The following is a 19,935-nucleotide window of genomic DNA, read 5'->3' as shown; positions in this document are numbered from 1 at the left end:
TGGGTCACAATGACCTTTGCTAAACACTGTAACAAGTGATAAAAATGAAGACTGGGAGTACATTTGTTGCAGAGTTAAAATTGAAAGGAATCAGGAGATCTGAAACAGATTGCAGATAAATGTAATATACTGCTCAGCTACATTCCTCTTTGTTCCAGATGTGTGATTTGTTACTAGTTATAACAGAATGCAAATTGTATTTTGTAGAGACTAAAACCAACACATTACAGAATGCAGAAGCACTGTCTATCTATTTCTAAAAGGAAATTGCACCTGCCTGCAATCTTGTCCTCATTTGACTGAGCCCTCCGAGTATTACAATGATTTAATGCAACAGCTTTTCACATTTGAAGGGTGTGGTTCAGCTCCAGCTTCACAGAAATGAGTCTAAGAGTCTAAATTTAGCAGGTAGTAAAAGTTTATCCATGAAAACAAAAAAAAGGACAAAAAACTCTCTTCACATAACTGTGTACATCAGTGTAATTCACAGATTGTGCCCTGCTGTTTCCGTGGGACTGACCTACATCAGTCGTATTTTCAGTCTTGCAATTCTCACAGGCAAAGTGGACAGCATACCCACTTATTTGCATCAATGCCATCCTTCTCACACTCTCAGAAACACTGACCCCTAAATGGTTATAAAGGAGCATGGGAGTTTACCCATGCAGCTGTAGTCCTGAGTACTGGCCCTGAGTACTGGCCCTGATCACTGCAAAAGTAAACAGTCATTTAAAGTTACTGTGTTAAAATGTTCCAAATTATCTTCAAGCAAAAATGTGAAGCGAAGCTTTGTTTTTATTTGCTCTTTCCAAGAGGCAAAGATAAGGGATGCAGTAAAAATAATCATACTACAAAAGGAAACAAGGCCTGCCATTTACAACAACCCAATGTGAGGAAAAGGGAGACAGGTGACATTGAAAAACCGGTTTCAATTGTTAATGTTGAGGACACTGTTACAATTGTCATTCTTGTCTGGTCTCAGCTCCTGACATTTTTTCATGATTTACTACAGTCCTCACCCAAGCAAAATTTCTACAGAGTTCAGTAACATTTTTGTGGGAGCAAAATTAAGTAAAACAAGGAAGAGATGAAAATGCAGAGCCGTCTGCTGCAATGAATGGGGCTATTTGTGCAGCAAGGAACTGTTCAAAAGCCTGTGTTGGCATATTACCCTTCATCCCCAAGTAAACTTCAAACACACACATGCTGTCTCCAAACCCAGCAGGAACTACCGGCAACACCAATACAGCTCAGTTCCTATCCATCACAAGTACCCTCCCGTTCTGTGCAGTGCTCACACCAGGACAGGGCCTTCTATTTTGTGTCCCAGCATGTTGCCACTTTGCAAGAAGTGCTGCACGCAAAATACTCATAGGAACTCAGCAGGAGTCGCTGCCTCATGCAGAGTCAAGAGACTGGCTAACAGTGGGGGTCACTGAGGAGGGGTTTGCAGAATACTTTGTAGCAACCCACCTGTCCCCTTCTGTCTACAGGTGCAGAGCAGCAGATTGGTTCATGAGGAAATTTGGAGCCAGATTTTGAATGCCCAATATTCTTCAGACTGTGACATTTTCCAAAGGCTTTGCTGTGGAAAGAAACACACAGGTGATCACATATTAGGATAAGCATTGTGCAGGAAGACTTGCACAGAGCTACTTATTTGGGAGCCCTGCTGCCAAAGAGAGCTGCCAGAGGAAACAATATGGGATTGCTTACATCCTTCATGAGGCAGATGCCCAAGTAGGAACTACAGAAAGAGACAGTAACTCTGAGAGAATGTGGAAGCCTGCCTCAACCACAAGAGATCAGCTGACTGGTGGCATCATGTATTGGTATGAGGCAAAGTCAGTCAACTCTCACCAAACAAATATCTCAGCAGGAACCCACAGGCAGGAACCCTTACATTGAAAAATAAGACACCATGTCCCATTAAGATGCCACATGGGCAGAAGTTGCTGCATTATATAATGGTGAGCTTGGCTCCTACCTCTCTGCATGGTAGGCATTCTCAGCTCCCAATGAGTTCACAACTTGGAGGAGCTGTGAGATGTTGCCCCTGGCCATGGGTGTGGCTTTTAGCACCACCATAATTTCCTGGCTCTTCTGTCTCTGTTGTCTATGTCAAGCATTTTGAAGTGGCAATGTTACTTATTTCTAAGTGCAGTTGCCACTGATGCTGAACAGTGATCCATTGTTCCTATTGTTGCTTCTGAACTCAGTGGTTCACAAAAACAATGCTTAAGATGCAACTTCAGCACAGGGAGTCTCAAAATTGCTGACTGTCAGAAGCTGGAAGAATCACTGTCCTTGCTCTTTTTCCTACGCTTCTCCATGAGCACCTTCTGCTGGCTGCTGTCAAGAAAAAGTTGCTGAGATGTTTAGTACACACATATGTTGCTCCCCTTATGGTCTTCCTCTGGCATTTCCCTAATCAACACTAATAGCTAAGGTTCAGTTATTTCAACTGACAATGCTGATGTCCTTCCTAATGTTGTTTAAAAACTCCTTTCAAAGTGTGATACTTTGATTTTCCATGTCAGTGTCCTTTCCAGATTGTACTGCATTGACTGAAGTAACCACACCATGGGAGTGAAGTAATCTTTGCTTAACAACAAAGAAAAGCCTGAAATAAATATTGGAACATATTGATATGCTCTGGTTTGGACATAACTACCTAAAAAAAAAAATAAACACATCTCCCCCGCAGAAAAAAAAATAATTATCTGATCTGCATTCTGTCACCTGGTTCTCATGAAGATTTACAAATTCAAGAATAACAACAGAAATTTTTGAAGAAGGGGAAAATTAGTGAAGATAAACTTCACTAGCATTTTCCAGCTTTTGATAAAATGTCAAATGGGTGTTTATTTTTTTTCCATTTTGAAATCCTAATTTCACCAGCTGTTTTCTCTTTCCCCAAGGGAAAATGAGATAAAGGTCTCAAAAACATAAGAAAGTGGCATTATTTTCTGCAGAATTCCTCATTTCATTAAGAAATTCTGAATCAAAGGGTTTCTGTGTTTTAAAAATAAAAATTAAAAAATCAGAAACTATATATTCAAGGAACAAGTAAACAAGCATTTTTTCAACACCCTTCACTCATAAAAGGTAAGACAACGATGTACTATATGTGGAATAGAATAAATAATGATCAGTACTGCACAGCAACTCTGAATTTTAAACATATGGCAGAAGGGTATGGGGGTTCCAGGGAGAAATAAAACTTATTAAAATGACCAGATAATTTTAAAGGCAGAGACTTAAGATGAGAGAAATCAATGTCCACAGGACCCAAAGGTGCACGCTAGACAGTGTGAGGGCTATGGGGGAAGCCTGTATGGTTTCCAAGTAGAACTTTAAGTTATTTAGTAAAACAATTGTACAAGATATGCTTGCCTTTTTCTTGAGTAAGAGTTACTCTCAAAGGAAACCAAGTTCAATAGCATTCAAAATATTTTTAAATTTATATATTTGGACAGACAGAGGTATTAGTTTACTAAAGAATGGGCAACATCCATAAGGGACAACTAATGAAATTTGCTGTATCATTGCTTACCACAATAAATGGCAATATTTTAATATAGAGTATATTCAAATGCTATGTCACAGTATTTTCAGCAATGTAACTGCAAACTGCAAGTGCCACACCAAATTGACTGAAAAAGAAAAATACCTGTACTATTCCTGAACCAAAAAAGAAAGTTCATTTTAAAAAATACGTGAAATTAATGACAAACTAAGTCTTAAATCTTAAAAAAGGAATTCATAAATATCCCACATCCATTTAAGACTTTTTTAAACAATAAACTTTGTGAGAAAGATACTTGCAAACAGATATTACATTCAAGATTATATTCCTGAAATTGTCTCCACATCTTTAAACACTTGCAGAGGTTCATTTCTGGCTAAGAATTCAAATCATACGTCATACCACAGTTTTGGATAAACAATGATCAAAACAGACTAGAAGAGCAATCATGAAAGGACTAAACAACAGAGAGAAACGATAACGATGAAATGTTGATTTGCCCCTGTGTGGCAGATTAAGGAACCTGTACAGAGCGGATGTCACATTTTTTTAGCAATGCATGTACCCAAATTTGCTTTTGGCAAACATTGCTTAACTGCTGCTGTTTTTCATGAAGTCAATGAAGACTTGAGTTAGATAATGAGCTGGCATGCACTTTTGAAATGTTTACTGTGTTCCTTAAAGTAAGGGGAACATGCTGGTTCTTAAACTAATTTGTTTTTTGTTGTTGGCTTCCCCCATCTCTCCCCTACTATTCTGTTCTCCCTGTCTTTGGAATAAACAGAAAACGACTGAGTCTTTTTATACTTTTTTATTTTAACAATTATACAACCGAAGAATCAGTACTTTCCAAATGGCAAACAACTGAGCCATGTCAAGAGCCATGTTAATCTCATGTGTTCACTCCATTGTTAACAGTGAAGGAAGGGGGATGGGGAGGACAAAATAAAATCTATCTATTCTGGCCTAGATGCAGGATATGAACAAGGAGGCATTCCACAAACAATGTAGTCTTTTTCTTCTGGCAGGGGGAGGTGAAGGGGAAGATGATGGTAGGAGGACTTTTGTGGAAGGGGAAGCTGCACCCATCTTGCTAGTCAATACAGCATTCAGAAAGCTTGCATGGTGGGAAGAATTTCCCACCCATTGTTAACTAGGAACTTGATTTGAAGATGCAGTTTTTAATTAAAATTGGCACTTCCAAGCTTCATGCTGGCGTCCACCATCTTGCTAAACACTGAGCTCATTTGTGGTTCCAGCAGTTTGCAAACGCAGTCTTAGAAGTGACAAACCATTTCCCATCCTGCCACCCTTACGCAGTGCTTAGTCCCCATCTCATCCTGAGTAAATGGGAAATTTACTCCAGTAAGACAAAGCAAGGACTGTAGGATGTGACCTCATTTAGCTAGAATCCACAGATCCCAGCCTTTATTACTTTTAAGGCATTATTAACAGACCCAAATTCTTCAGAAATGTTTGGAGGAAAACAGAGTCAGTTGTTTTCAAGGCTTCTATATGCTTCGCTTCACTCAGACATCTACAGTCATCATTATGGATTACAGATCCTACTGCTTAGCTTACATTTCATTCTCCTCTTACTTCCAGACAATAGAATTCAAAGATAGAAATTCTAAAATATTACCACCAACAACAAAACTTTCTGGGTAGATAAGATCTAGAATTTATGTTTCACATGGATGGAGAAAATGGCTAATTTGTTTTGTTGATTTAATGAATCAAGTATGAATGAATATAACCTATTTAATGAATATATTTGCATATGTAATGCATTCTGACTTGAGGGATCTTGGATGAAAAACCTAGTTACTGCTTTGCTGAAAAAAATAGCAAAATATCTTCATAATACCCTCATTAAGAGATCACATCTCATTATTTAGGACCTTTTTTCTAAATAGTCCTCTGGGGGAAAAAAAAGAGAAGAAAAAAGTCTATTTTTTCTAGCTATGCGTATTCTGAGATGTTGAAGGACAAGCTGGGAGGGTGATTTTTCTGGTTTTTAAATTTTATTTGGATAGATGTCTTTACAATGTCTAACATTGTTAGGTTCACTACAAAGGATTTCATTTCATCTTACAGTAGAAGAGTAATATTATACAAATTGCATAAGGGACTTCACAAGACTATCCAGTTCATGTGAATACTAGCTAGCAAAGCAAGCTGTTGTTGGCTTTTGAAAAATCTGTCAACAATTAAGCTCATCAAAAGGAAATTCATAAGCCGATTTAGCAGAAATGTCTCACAAAGCCTGAGCACTGTAAGGTACATTCATGTATTTAGTTCAATTAAATTTCTATTCATGAATTAAAAGATTCATATATTTGTATTAAAAGCTTGCCGAATGTACAAATCCAAATATAGACAGAACCTCAAGATTTCTAAATTACTGCAATTTGGAGTCATTTGCAGAATGATCTTCCAACAGGAACAAATCAGTGTTCCAAGCCTTCTCACATTATTCTGAGAAATACCGTCTTTCAAAAAGTAGTACAAAAAATGGAAGATATCTAACACCTACACTCAGTGTCCATTTACTTCTGAAAAGAAAACCAATATTTATTACTGCATTTACAACATTCTATAGTCTTTATTTAAGCCAGAGGACAAGGTCTTAAGAGGGTTCTACAGAGTATGAGAGTTCTTCAGTAATGACACCAAAGTAGGTAATCCAACAAAATAATGTCTGCACTGCAAACTGTCTGTCCATCTCCCAAAAAAAAGGAGTTCTTTTGTCTCATGACTTGTCCAAACCATTCTTAGCAATCTAGAGAAGTCTCTCCAGGAAATTACAGGCTTCATTATGGAAATTCTCTCTTCACTGCATGTTAATTTGATTATTTTTATTCAGAATTTTGCATATATACGCCACTTGACCAGATCTGACTCATCACACTTGCTCTTTATTTAAGACTTTATTCTAGCTTCTTCCAGTAATGAATTTATGTTGATTTTGTAAGATCCCGTTCATGACCTTAAAGCTAGTTCACAGGGTCAGACCTTTCATTTTTCTGTGTTCAGCTATTACTTTCTGCCACTGCACTTTCATTATTCAACCTCCAGTCTTACAGGAATAGGACTTGGCTGATACTTATTTTTGCGAAACTCTTTGCTTTCTGATCTCAGGAATTTTGAAACTCTGTGCTTCAGAGTGTCTGATTAAATCTGGATTAAGACTCTGTCCTTAATCTAGAGTTCAACAAATGTTTCAGCTTTGGTCTAAGACAATTTATAAGAACAACTTTAAATACATCTTCATTGTATTGGAAGAAATCTATGGGGGAACAACTGCTACAGTCTCTCTCCACTTTTCTAGACGACAGTTATTGGCTACTGTTTGTTTCTTTTTGCATATAAACACAGCGTAGATATTGCCAGGAAAAAAAAACAATGTTGGAATGAATTTATGGTTGCAAGACTGTACTAGAACTTTTAAAACACTGTAGTAATTATACCTTTACTCTTCAAATAAATAGCCTGTACTTAACTTTATTTGGCTGAATTCAAATATTAAGATAGAAGTCATACAGGTGTGAAACAAGCAATTTCCACCCTATCCTGTAAAAATACTACACATTAGCTGTACAGCTATGATTAATCATAATACTATTCATCATTCCAAATCAGACTCAGTGACTTTTATAGACATCTGTTTTCTTTCACATTTACCACATACATGGATGTACGGTCACTATTACAGAGATTTGACTCATTGAAAAACATCACAAGCCAACCACTAAATCAGCGAGGAATATGCAGTTCATCAGAAGCCATGAATAACATAAGATCCATATGGACTTGGGCAAAATGACTGTATTTGTCAGGCCATTAGGCTCCTTGCACACTACCTTCCTGGAGATGAGGTAGTGCTCAGCAAGCAAGCCATCTATCAGCGGGCAGCCACAAAGCTTGGGGAAGCTGGTGAACATAACTATCTTCTACTCATCCTAAATGAGGGAGCAAAAAAAACACTCCTTTTGTTTAGCAATAAATACAATAGAAGCTACAGGCTAAAGCACGAATCCTCATGACAAGGTTGGAGGAGGAGCTGGGCGGTGCAGCCTGAGGGATCTTCCCCAGAGTCAAATGCAGAAGCAGGAATTGGACTTGCTTGTTGTAAGAACTACTTCTTTCAGAAGAAAAAAATCATGCAGTAACACAAGAAGACAGTCCAGAGATGGGTCCACAGAGGCTTGTGAAGACAGCAGTTCGACACTCAAAGAAAAGCAGAAAGCTTTTTGGGCAAAGTAGTGGCTGCTGGAGGACTTGGAACTGAATGAAGAAGGGTGTTCAAAGAACTTAAAACTAATGGAATATTATTTTAATTAAACAAGAATGTGTAAAGGACATATCTGACAGTTATCACAATCTCCTCCCTGCAGTAGCAACCTGTGAGGCTCATGCACAGGGTGTCTACTAGGGCAAAGGGGGAATAATTGGGAGAGTAAGACCCCATAGGTCTTTGCAAAGTTAATGTCAGTGGGGCAGAGATGCTTCCCTGCCACACTTTCCTCTAAATGACCTCTTAGCGTGTTCAGTAAGGCACTCTCCAAGTAGTAGAGCTACATGACTGTACCTGCTGTGGCTGAGAACACTCAATGGAGAGGGTATTTCAAACCCGTGCAGGAGAAGGGAAAGCACACTCACGGTCAGCTAGGCACTGAAGAAGGCCTCAGCCATCAAAAAAATGTGAGACTTAATCCTGCCTGCACTCAGGATTTGCCTGCAAGGGAACAAGCCCATGGCAAGGCTGAGGTAATAGGGGCCACCCTGGCAACCAGAATAGTGCTGATCCCAGTTGTGACCAGGGACACTACAGCTACCTTGCCTGCCACAACAGGGATGTGCTCTGTTAGAGCCAGCAGGATAGTCAGTGGAACTGCTGCTCCAGCCTCCACAGTGCTGGTGGTTCTTTCTGCCATGAGAGAGGGACTGGGCTGCAAAACTGGGACGCCAAAGACACAGGTAATTCATACCTGACCATTCCTGCCACAATTCTCCTGCCATTACACTTCTCCATACTGTATAAGAGAATGGAGCCAGGCTCTTCTCAGTGGTGTTGATCAATAAGACAAGAGGCAACAGGCAGAAACTGACATACAGCAAGTTCCCCCCAACATGAGGAAGAACTTCTTTACTGTGAGGGTGACCGAGCACTGGAGCAGGTTGCCCGCAGAAGTTGTGGAGTCTCCTTCTCTGGAGATATTCAAAAGCTGTCTTGACACAATCCTGAGTAATGGGATGCAGGGGACCCTGCCTGAGCAAGAAGGTTGGATAGGAAGACCTCTAGTGGTCCTTTACAACCTTACCTATTCTGTGTTATGCTTCTTGACCCAAAAATGTTCTCACAGCAGAAGGAGAACTTGACACCGAGCATATGCTTCAATTGGATCTGCTTATCAGGGTTCAAATCTGAATCTGAAGTGGGAACTCCACCCTTGGAGTACTCTTCTCTCCAGAGAGTGAACATAGTTATTATTGGCTCTGAGGCAACCAGCTGGTGCACAGCAGCAGAGGGTACCTGTGTACATCCTACTTTGGGGCATCATATCCCTCATGTCTCTCCATTGGTCTAGCCGTTATTTTGTGCAGTTTGTGCTTGATGCAATTGAAAGACTCGCACTGACTTCACTAGGTTTAGATCAGATATTTGATGGAGAATCGTAATGGAGAATGATGGATTAAAGGCAGCAGGACTTAAGTATTTTCATGAGGGAATGTACAAGTGCTACCTGCTGAATACCAAAATGACCACATGAGGTGTATAAAGTAGCAAACAAACTTCTACCTCCAGATCTCTATTTTATCTCTGAATTTAGTTATTTTAATCCAAGAGATAGAAAGCAAGCTTGAATTTCTTTTCTCTAGTTTTTCCTACTGACTTTTCTCTGAATTTCTTTACTATGCATCTGATGCTATGTTATCTCTTTCTGACCCCAGTCAGAGTAGAGTGCTGGATACCTAATTTTAAGTTGTTACCTTTGTGATGATTTATTGCCATAAGTTTCTTTCCAAACAAGTTAGGTTAATGTACTTATACCAGAACAATGTTATACAATTTTTTTAGAAAACACCTATTTGACATTTAAGATGTGTTCAATTGTTGGCAGCCTACTGACATAGCAGAGACCAGATTTGCAGAAAACTGCCTCCTCCTGCAGATCTTCCAAAAGTATCCCATATTGGCTATATTAAAAAAAAGCTCTGAACATTTCCTGAAAGTGGAGCAGTTATGAAGGAAAGGAAAAACAGATTGGAGTAACTAAAGAACACAGAGAAGGCAAGTAATTTGTGCTAAGGCAGTCAGGAAATCAGAAGCCTAGAAAGACCATGCAGAAAACTGGCTGTATTCTGTCAGTGCTACCGAACAATACCCCACTGCATGGCTTTTTAAATATTTTTTAACATTTAGCTCTTTTTAAACGTGTAATTGTGTTGTGGATACTAATTTCTTCACATCCAAGTATAATTATTCTTCTAAGTATTTTGTCCATCTCTATTGTAAGCTTTTCTTAAGACAGCTACAAAATATTGCTAATATTTTTTAGTTAATAGTGTGTTTAGAAGGTCGTGTCAGGTTATTGCTGGGAGGATTAAAAGATTTTCTTTCCTCCAGAGCCCTTTGTTGTAAGAAAGCAAGGAAATTTAAAACAGGATTTATTCCTTCGAACCAGGACAAACCAACAGAGTACCGTGGCAAGAGCATGAAGCAAGAGCAGTCTGGGCCAGGAAATTTACAAAGAAAGCTTTCTTCAAACTCAAAAGTTAAGCTGAAATTTTAAAACTCTTAATGGTTCTACATTAAGGGCAGCAAAAGACAACTGATTTCACAGTCATTCCCACTTGCAAGTCCTTTTTCAAAAGATCCCTGTACAATAACTGGTAAGCTAGTGGCTGTCACTAACATGGGTACACATTCCTGGCACATATAAACTTCATTTGGTACTTGTCAAGCCAAGCCCTGCTGGCTGCTCCCACTGCCACCAGCAGGAAGAAAGGGTAGTGATGAGCATCAGTTCAGTGGAAAAACAGGAAAGATTGGCAGGAAAGAAGAAAAGAAAAAGGAGAACTTGGAAAAGTTTGGTCTCAGATGTCAAAACAAATCCACTGGCAGATATAATGGATTTTCCCAACAGATGTTACTTAGAACTAAACAAGACTCTCAGGCCTTAGGATCGTGTCTGTAGGAAGTTTTAAGTAGGTGTGCATCTTTATATAAGTGCTGTCATTATATTAGTCAACTGCTAATATAGAGTAATGGTGAGATCCAGGGTGAAAGGAAGGTCAATTAAAGTGGATGTACCTTCTGACTTACTTTAAAATTGGAATGCATCAGCCCTATGAAGTGATTGTGGATGTCTCAAAATTTATTGCTCAGAATGTAATTTATTTGGAATACTTCAAAACCCAGCAAATCCTACCCTTAACAAGACATTAGGTATCGTGGTGTTTTTTGTCCTTAATCCTTTCCAGCGATCTCCCAAATACACACAGCTTAGACCTTGCTTTCTACAAACACCTTATCCTGAAAAAAAGTCTATTTAGATTTTTTTTCTCTCAGTCATTAACTTAGCATGACATTCACTTCTAAATGTTGCATCAAACTGGTTTTTTGAGCAACTGAAAGCAAGATCATAGTCTGCTGGAACTGGGCCTTTAAATATCCTGACCATTTCCAAATAAAAGTGTCATGCCATAATAGATATCCTGAAAAAGAACTGATGCAACAGCACCAACAGAAACATTTATATATTGTTTTTAAAGACTGCATCAACAGGTGGCTTTCTTCTACCACACAGTGTTGCTAGCTTAGCTACTGCGACATTTCGAACAGATGTTTTTAAACATCATCCATAGTATTACTCTAGAATTTTCTCATCAGCATACTGCAGTGTCCTTTCTGGTGGGCAGTTAATATATCCTGCTTCCATTGGTTCATCTAAATGATAGTTCACGGGAGGATGAATGAGCTGACTTCTATTTGAGATGACAGCTTGATGCAGCATTTCAAGGCTTAACCTAACATGGCCTTACTTGAGGTCAGCCAGCAACCAGTCCCAGAAAACATGTTTGTTAGATGTGACTGAAAACAGTTTAGCACTTGCATTAAAGTAATAATTAAACATGAACAGTGTGCCTTGATGTTGTTTAAATGAATGACACATTCCATGCCCAGAGCAGTTTTCAATCCAGTTCTGTGACAGACAAAACACAATAACTGATCCAAGGAAAAATTAATGAAAAGTGTACCAAGAGGTTAAGTAGCTATAATTCTGACTGAACCATATATTATGGTGTCACTTGTATAATATACCTCGACAAAGAAGGTGGAGCTCAGTTGCATCCAGCATGCCTCCACTAAAACAGCTGGCACAAACCATCAGATGGGCTTGTTAGCAGTTTCCTCTTGAGTGCTGTTATATAAGCATGGGGACTGCAAACAAAACAAAAAAAAAGAGAAACAAATGGAAAATAACTAGACAAAAAAATTCAAGGAAAAAAAATTATTTGTATGCATCTACCTTTGTAATTCTAGCCTGGACAGAAAATGGAAACTTCAGTTTTCCCTCAACTGGGTAAATTCTCTAATTTAAAACAGCTTTTCACAGAGATCTTTTTTCGCAGTTTATATCAGCTAGACATCTCCCAGAAACCCAGAACAAGTGATACTGTTGACATCTCTACCAAAAGTTTCTTTTCTCTCTCTAAATCATAATGCTGAGCTGAGAACCCTAAGCCAAGTGACTCTACGTACCCACCACAAAAAAACCACTGAGGAGTAGGTGAGCTTTTGGAGAAATTAACTTTTATTTGGATGTCTAAGAGGAACTGTGCCTTTTTCGGTTTGAGCTGGAGGCAGCTGCAAAAATGGGCCATGAACAAACAGGTTAGGATTCCCAGTCAGACCAGAGTGCACTTCATATTGAACAGTACTTAAAATGTGGAGGGGAAAAGGAAATCCAGGGAGCAGAGTGCAGTGGTCATGTCCTAATGCCCCTAATACCTAATTGTGTGGGTCAAAGCAAAGGGAGACAGCAGAGGCTCAACAGGTGCAAACGCTCAGGACGGACCCTACACCTCTCCCCTGCCACAGAGCAGGGAAGCTGCCCTCCTCCACCTCCCCTGATACACTTCAGAAAGGCAAACCCATGCTGCTGCAAGTAATCCCAGCACTCAGAAACATTATGTCTTTCTCAAAGGTGCAAGCTGTGAAGCCCTGGATAGACAAAGAAACTGTGCCTGGATAGAAAGGACTATCAAAACAGACATTTTGACCCACTGAATCTCCAGATAAGCTTCTGCCCAGCTCAGTTCCAGTTCCTGTAGCAGAGATCCATCTTATCTCACTTTAGGGGTCTGCACCTGAGGCTCATAACAGGCAAATGGGTCTCTTCCAGACACACTTCACTTGGCCTGCTTGAGTCACTTTCAAGAGATTCTGCTTGTTCTAAAAGTGTCCATTTCTCCAGTTGGAGTTATAAGAGTCTAAAAACTAGTCCAGAAGCAGAGGCATAATTACCTAACTGAATCCCAGTCACTGATGTCTTCCTTTACAAGTGACACTCCTGAGGTTACCACTTACAGGTATAGTCAGAAAGGGCTTCCCTAGCCTTCAAAGTGCTTCCCAATTTAGCATCTGTCAAATGAGGCTCCTCATTATGCACAGAGTTTAGGCATTTAGTTGAGAAGACTGTAGTAGAAAGGCTACATTGAGCACTATAAAATACATTTCTTGTGCATCTAAGCTAAATTCAAAGGGGGGCCGAGCCACAGAAACTCTACTTTGTACCTGGTCTGTGCCATGCAAGGGGACACTAGCTCGAATGGACAAGAAGTAATGGCTCAGCCCCAGACAGCTGATGAGGTTACTGTGCCCAAGTGTCCCCCTCACCTCCCCCTGCACTGATATTTGAGCTGTTCATAAACCAGCTGCTGAACCACTGGACTTACTTAGCACTTTAGGGTGGGGTAAACAGCTAGAGGTGATAACCACATTAGCTGTCTCAAGCTCACAGCAACACATAAATCAGTCAGAGGCCTCTAGGCACACTGAAATGGGATACACAGACACCAGGAAGCTGCTTAAGCTAACCAGTAGGAAACACAAAGACAAGTGCAGTGTAAGATTGCACGCACACACACAAACACAGATACACACTTACAAACTATTTTGGAGACTGTACTCTGTAACCCAAACACCAGGACATTCATCAATCTCAGCCTTGGTTTTCTGTTCTTCCTCTGGTGACAGACATTTAACTTACATCTTTCAGAAGAATGTCAGTCACCGAGATGCCACAGCAAGTTCCCACTGTCCTGCCCACCATCCATACATACACACCTTTTTATTTTCTTCCTTTTTAAAAAATACCCTTCCACTTTCTGGATGTGTATTAGTCTCAAGGGACAGAAGCCTACCTCTCCTTCCTCTGTAGTAAGTGTCCTAAGACAGATTTTCTAGAAATAATTCTTTTTTTTACCTTCTGCATACTGCATAGGGAAAATACAGCAGGAATATCAGTAGGAGGGCACCAAGTACAAAAACCCTAACACTGGATAGTGTTACAGCATCCTCCTGGGTAAAAGGTCTTTTCGTCCACCAAAACAGGTGAAAAAATCTCAACATCTCCTGATTGAAAGGTAAGAACTCTAAAGAATGTTTGATTCAACATCACAAAACAGACCTTTTTCTGATGAAATTGTACATATTCTTTATACATTTTTTTTCTGTAACCACAAGTGAGACAGAAAAGAAAGGGGATGAGAACACATTTGTCTCAGTTTCAAGCTGTGGGCTGCAGAGCCAGGGGTTGACGTGGTCAGAACACAGGCAGGTGGCACAGGCTCAGAAACAAGACTGATAAGTTCTGTAGATGTTTCACTAGCAGAAACTAGCCCAGAAAGAATTGGTATAGGGGGAGAGAAGGTAGATGGGAAAGCAGTGAATGTCAGTGACACCTAGTGACATCCTAAGTGTTAAAGAGGCATTCAAATAAAATTCAGATAAAATTAATCTAGTCCATTATTTATGGGGGTTTAGTTGCCTGCAAAACTAATTGTGCTATTCTGCCAGAAAGCTGTCTATGTATGGGAAGAGATGGAGAATTTCAGCCATCACCTTGTCTGCACTGATCACTTATTTTCTTGGAACAAAAGAAGCAGCCATAATAGACAAGAAAGTAAAAATATTATTTTATTGATATATATGATACATTCTCTTCATATAGTTTGGAGAGCACTTCCCCTCTTCTTTATGCTCAGCCCTGGCAGATAATGTAACTTCCCTCTAGAACCACGTGCACTGTGTGTACGGGTTGAGTCCAACATTAACCTACAGAGCCATTCTAAGTAAAAACACATAAAAGAGAAGGGTACTTAAAAATAAAGTCACAATCATGTACCATACTCAGCGTGCTTAAACAGTGCACGTAATACAGTTCAGAGTAATAACCACTCACTACTCAGGTTTCTAATATTAAGGAAGATATAGAACGGAATTATAATTCAGTCTGGAGCTAATTCTGGAGTACAGCCAGCCCCATGCAATCCATAATAATTCCTGTGTCAAAATTATGTGTCCCATTGTCTTGATGCCTTGATCAAGGTTTCAGAGTTTCTCATTTTTCTGACATCCTCAACATTAACAAACTTACAGTCAACATGTGTTTATCTAACTGCGCCGTCAGTGAAGTTCTGCTCAGGAATCTACTCCTTTGCAATTTTTTCATCAGCATACATAGTAATGAATGCTGTCCCTGTATAGCTAGTTCTCTTCAGCACAAATTAAAGAGTCTCTTGAAAAGGTAGTGGAAATGGAAACACGATCGCAAAAGTTCCCTTCACTTGCAACCACCCTACTTTACTTAGAAGCCTTATTCATCAGTTATTGATGACCTGACTACAAAAAAGTAACAGTAATATTTAGCCCTCTTGTAAATAATCCTAAATCACAGAGCTCCCAGTAATCATAAAGGTCTTCAGAAAATCAATAAACATCCCCTTGTCATATACTTAAGCTTTCAGGTTCAGGTTTTCCATTTGAACTGAAATGACATTCAATTTCAGTTGTTATTAAAGGACTTTTTTTAAATTATTTTTCCATTTCCTTTGGTTGTTTGCATGGGAGAATCAGAATGACAGTATGCCAGAGTGTATGGAATACATGTAGAGTGCACAAGTGTCCTGCATTTTCATAAAGTCTCCCCTAATCTTCTGAAAAGCCACTGAAAGAACGGGAAAAACTAATCCACATTATAACATAGTAAACCTTCTTAAGATTATTAAGTAACCTCTGCACTCCTGGTGAGGCTTGGGTTCCTCCTTCCTTCAGCTGTAAGCTCCAGCCAGCAGATGGTAGGTTCTCTCGACCAGAAAAACAGCAATGTGCACCTGACAAGTGAGGAGTCTTGCAGAGGATGTGTGCAATGACATACCTACCTCCCCTGGTGTGTGTACCAGAAAGTGGGGGATTGGATCCAGTAAGATAGGAATGCATGGTTAGAGACCTCCAGTTCTTAGACACTGAATACATATGAGAGCTGTGATTTTTGAAGCCAAATTCCTATTAAAAACAATAGAAATTTGGGTTTACAGATCCCTTAGTCTCTGTCCAGCCAAAGCAATTCCTCTCCCCTCAGTCTCTAGCTGCTACTCATTGGTTACCACTGCTGGTACAATTTTTCAGAAGGATTTGTTGCACAAAGAGAGAGACTTATTAAAAACAGAAAAAGAATGTGTAGTGCCTCTGTAGCCAGAATCATAGTTTAAAAATCTGTGGGCCGGATTTTCCTGAGTGCTCAAAAGATCCAAAACAGTTATAAACCCATATGAACAACCTAAGCTCAAATATATGCCCGTTTTTCATTTCCAGTGATTCAAAGGAGATATGTTTACTACTGCACCTGGCACAGTGCTCTTCCAGAAGAGACAAAAATAAAATCATGTTTTCATTAATATTTTTTTACTTTTTAAACACTTCTCTCCATTATTTATTGGTTCAGAGATTGTGATTCACTTTAGGATAACAGTATAAAACCAAAATATTTTTATCTTATTTTATGATTATTCTCTTTGGCTATAAATAATTCTCTAGCTATCAGGCCAACACTCTTGAGATTCCTCTTCTGCCTTTCCACTTTACAGCTGGATTGACTAAAATACAAGAAGAATAGTTACCTTTTCTGAGCTAAGAAGGTGCAATTCTTGCCTCTGTTCAAGGTGAATTTCACCCCAGGAGAACCAGCAGCTTAGTGCATATTTGTGATCAGGTCCTGAACTGCTTGTACAACCATATCTTCTACTAGTTTCTATTTAAGTAATGTGAGTTCAGTTAGATATTTGTGCATTTGCCAGGAATGAAAGGGGGGGGGGAATAAAGCAGCCCTTTAAAAACTTTCTAAAAGCCGCTGGAGAACAAGTCAGCTGATGAGTATGTTTATTGCTCTTAAATAATTTGGGAAGCGAAGAGTGACCATTTCGATGTTGGGAAACCTGTTATTAAATACACCAGACACTAGGTAAATTGTTATGTTTTCTTTTTATTTTTTTTTCTGCTTTGTTGATGACTATCACAGCAAGATTATTTTTTTCTGTTACAATTATTTCTGAGATGAACAGAGGCATCCATTGTCAAACCAGTGCCCTAGGGTGTCAGCTGCCTGCCTGCCAGAAGCCCAAATCCATGATATTGCAGACATAGTGCCAAGCTTCAGCTAGCGATCCAGTCGTTGCCCAATGCTGTTCATGAGCACTAATAAAACTGTCAGGTGTGACTCAGACCAGACCAACCAGAGTGGCTATTGGCTCTAGGGAAGGGCTGGGGAAACAGGAACACAGGTAGTATTCTGGCCAACCTTCCTAATGGAGATGAAAAATACATCATGTCATACCTTTCTATTTTGTTCCATGTTTATAGTCCACAGCTTAAGGGAGAAACAGAAAATAGGATATTAAGTATAGAAAGATTGTGGCACAAGCTGCACAATATGCCCTCAGTGCTTTCATTAGCAAACCAGTAGAAGAAAGTTCTTCAGAACACATTACTATATGATTCTTGGATGAATACTATTATTGCTGCTTTGTTTTGAAAGGATTGACTGAAGCCCAGCTAGAAGCAGAATGTTGGAATACTAAGGTACACTAGATTTGCAGGGCATCTGGCTGTGAAGAATAGAAAAACATCCACAGGACAGGTCGAAAGGTTTGTCAATTAATCATTGGCTGTGAAATTGGTGGAATGAAATAAAAAGACAAGTTCTGCACTTCTGCAGGAGAATCAAATGCACAATTACAAAGTAGAGAAAAGCAAGTTAGCTACAGAAATGTAGAAAAATCTTTGATAAACTAGGTGCAAACTAAGTTAGGAGTATGATTCTCTTGCAAATACGGTGTTTTATGAGAGGTAACTAGTTCACACCTTTTGGCATTAATGATGCCTAAAATCAAAAATACAGTCCAGTTTTGAACTATATGTTTAAAGATTTATGCAGACAATCTGAAGAGTCCAGAGAAGAGCAACCAAAAAAACCCACACATACTGGGTTGGAATATACGATCTAGGAAGAAAAGCTGAAAGATTTGAGTTTGTTTAGTCTAGAAAAGAGGCTGAGGAAAGACATAAGTCTTCAAATATGCAAGATGCTGTTAAAAATATGACAGTGATCAACTGTTCTTCAGGTTCAGCAAGGTTAGAAGAATAGTTCTGCTTACCATGTGGTAAAAGAAGATTTGTTAGCTACTGGGACAAAATAACTAACAAAAACAGCCATACACTGGAACTGCTCACCGAGGCTTGTCATGGAATCCTCATCACAAGAGTCCATTATGGAAAAGTTAGACAAATCACTGTCAAAAATAGTCCTTGGCTCAGCCACAAAACAGGAGATGGACTGGTCGCCTGAGCTCCCTCCCATTCCTACACTTCTATGATTTACTAGGGAATATGTAGTTTCTTGCACAAGCCACTCTTTTTAGGGGTTTAGTAAGTCACACTGACTAATATATTGCATGCAAAAACCTCTGTCCTGATGCCAAGTATTTCAAACTCTATTTAAAACTTTACCACTGTAAAAACTGTTATGTTCTAGCAGGAAAATCCAGGAAGTAGTACCCTGCAATATTATCGTACCAAGGGAGAAGCCAATTAATTCCAAAAGACTTTTCAAAATCTCATGAGTGACCACAAGGCAAGGTCAGAAAAGGCCAATGACATTTCTGTCAGAAGGTAAGAAAATCCCAACACAGTTGGGGTTGTCACAGGCTGACAAAAACCAACACACAGCAGTGGCTGAAGGCTACACAGTAATTGATTCAACACACTGGTACAGCAGGAAATCTTGGGTGTCCGGTACATCTTGAGTATGAAAACTAACATCTAACTAGCTGATATGTTTCAGAAGCTTTCATCCTAACATTACCGGGGGATACTTATAACTGATTAACATGGTGAATTTATTAAGCATGTCAGACACTTAATAAGGAATCCCCAAATACGTTACAGACATCCATACTTTGGCAGGAAATACCCTTGGAAAAAACAAATGTGGTGACTCCATTCCACTTTAATAATGAATGAAAACATCAAGCCCAGTAAAGGCCTGCATAGGCACAATAGCACACTGTTCAATTCTAGGACAAAAATCAAGTAAAGTTAAAATCTTCAACACTTGAGAGATGTTATCATCTCCACAAGAGATCCACTGGAATATCTGTGATGATCTGACAAGGTATAATTCAGGAAAGTACTTAAGCTTCTGAAGTCTCGCAAACTTCGGTGGTATCCAGGCAATTAGTGTACACTGGTCAGAAATATTTTCCTGAACTATTTGCCCTCAGAAGCCTTTCATAAAAGCATCTAAAGACAGCCTGGAAGAATGTGAGCTACCTGCAAGGATAATTCATAAAAGCAATAGCAGAGAGCCTGAAGAAGCTCAACTTTCTTGCTAAAATTCTTAAGGCAAGTTTCTGCAAAACATCTTTCTGGTTTAGAACATTTCTAATACAGATTCTGTTTTTCAGAGATCCCATTCCTGCATTCCTTGCAAACCCAAAAACACCCGCTGACATCATTAAGCAATGCACTGGCATCAGAAATACAGGACTAAGCCAACAGAGGTTGTGGGTAGCCAAAACTGTACTGGAAACAGTTCATCCCGGTTTGGTCAAACCAACCTCTGAAATCACAGCTGGTTCACCAGTTGTGAGCTTCTGAGGGTCTTAGCAGATCCCACTCACTGCTACTGCTGCCAGCTCTTTAAGAAGCTGATGTACCCATGCTCAGCACAGATGACTGTGCTCCTCACCTCCTCAACCCGCACAAGCTAGGACCCAGACATCCCTTTTCCTACACTTAGGGAAGCAGTTATTCCTGCTTCCTGGCCCAGCCCCATTCC

General features: G+C 39.5%; 1 long non-coding RNA gene across 1 annotated transcript in view; it reads right to left on the bottom strand.

Moving 5' to 3' along the window:
- Positions 1-1,492: 1,492 nt before the first annotated feature.
- The window catches only part of LOC113944720, a 39,668-nt gene continuing 21,225 nt past the window's right edge, over positions 1,493-19,935 (bottom strand). The window contains exons 2-3 of the long non-coding RNA XR_003526764.1: positions 11,859-11,978; positions 1,493-1,585 (exon numbers count right to left, since the gene is read on the bottom strand). This is a non-coding gene — a long non-coding RNA (uncharacterized LOC113944720). The remainder of the gene's footprint in view (positions 1,586-11,858; positions 11,979-19,935) is intronic.

Source organism: Corapipo altera, unplaced genomic scaffold (assembly GCF_003945725.1).
Source record: "Corapipo altera isolate COAL_440 unplaced genomic scaffold, ASM394572v1 23, whole genome shotgun sequence".
Taxonomy (NCBI): Eukaryota; Metazoa; Chordata; class Aves; order Passeriformes; family Pipridae; genus Corapipo; species Corapipo altera.
This window is presented reverse-complemented; position numbering and strand designations above follow the sequence as displayed.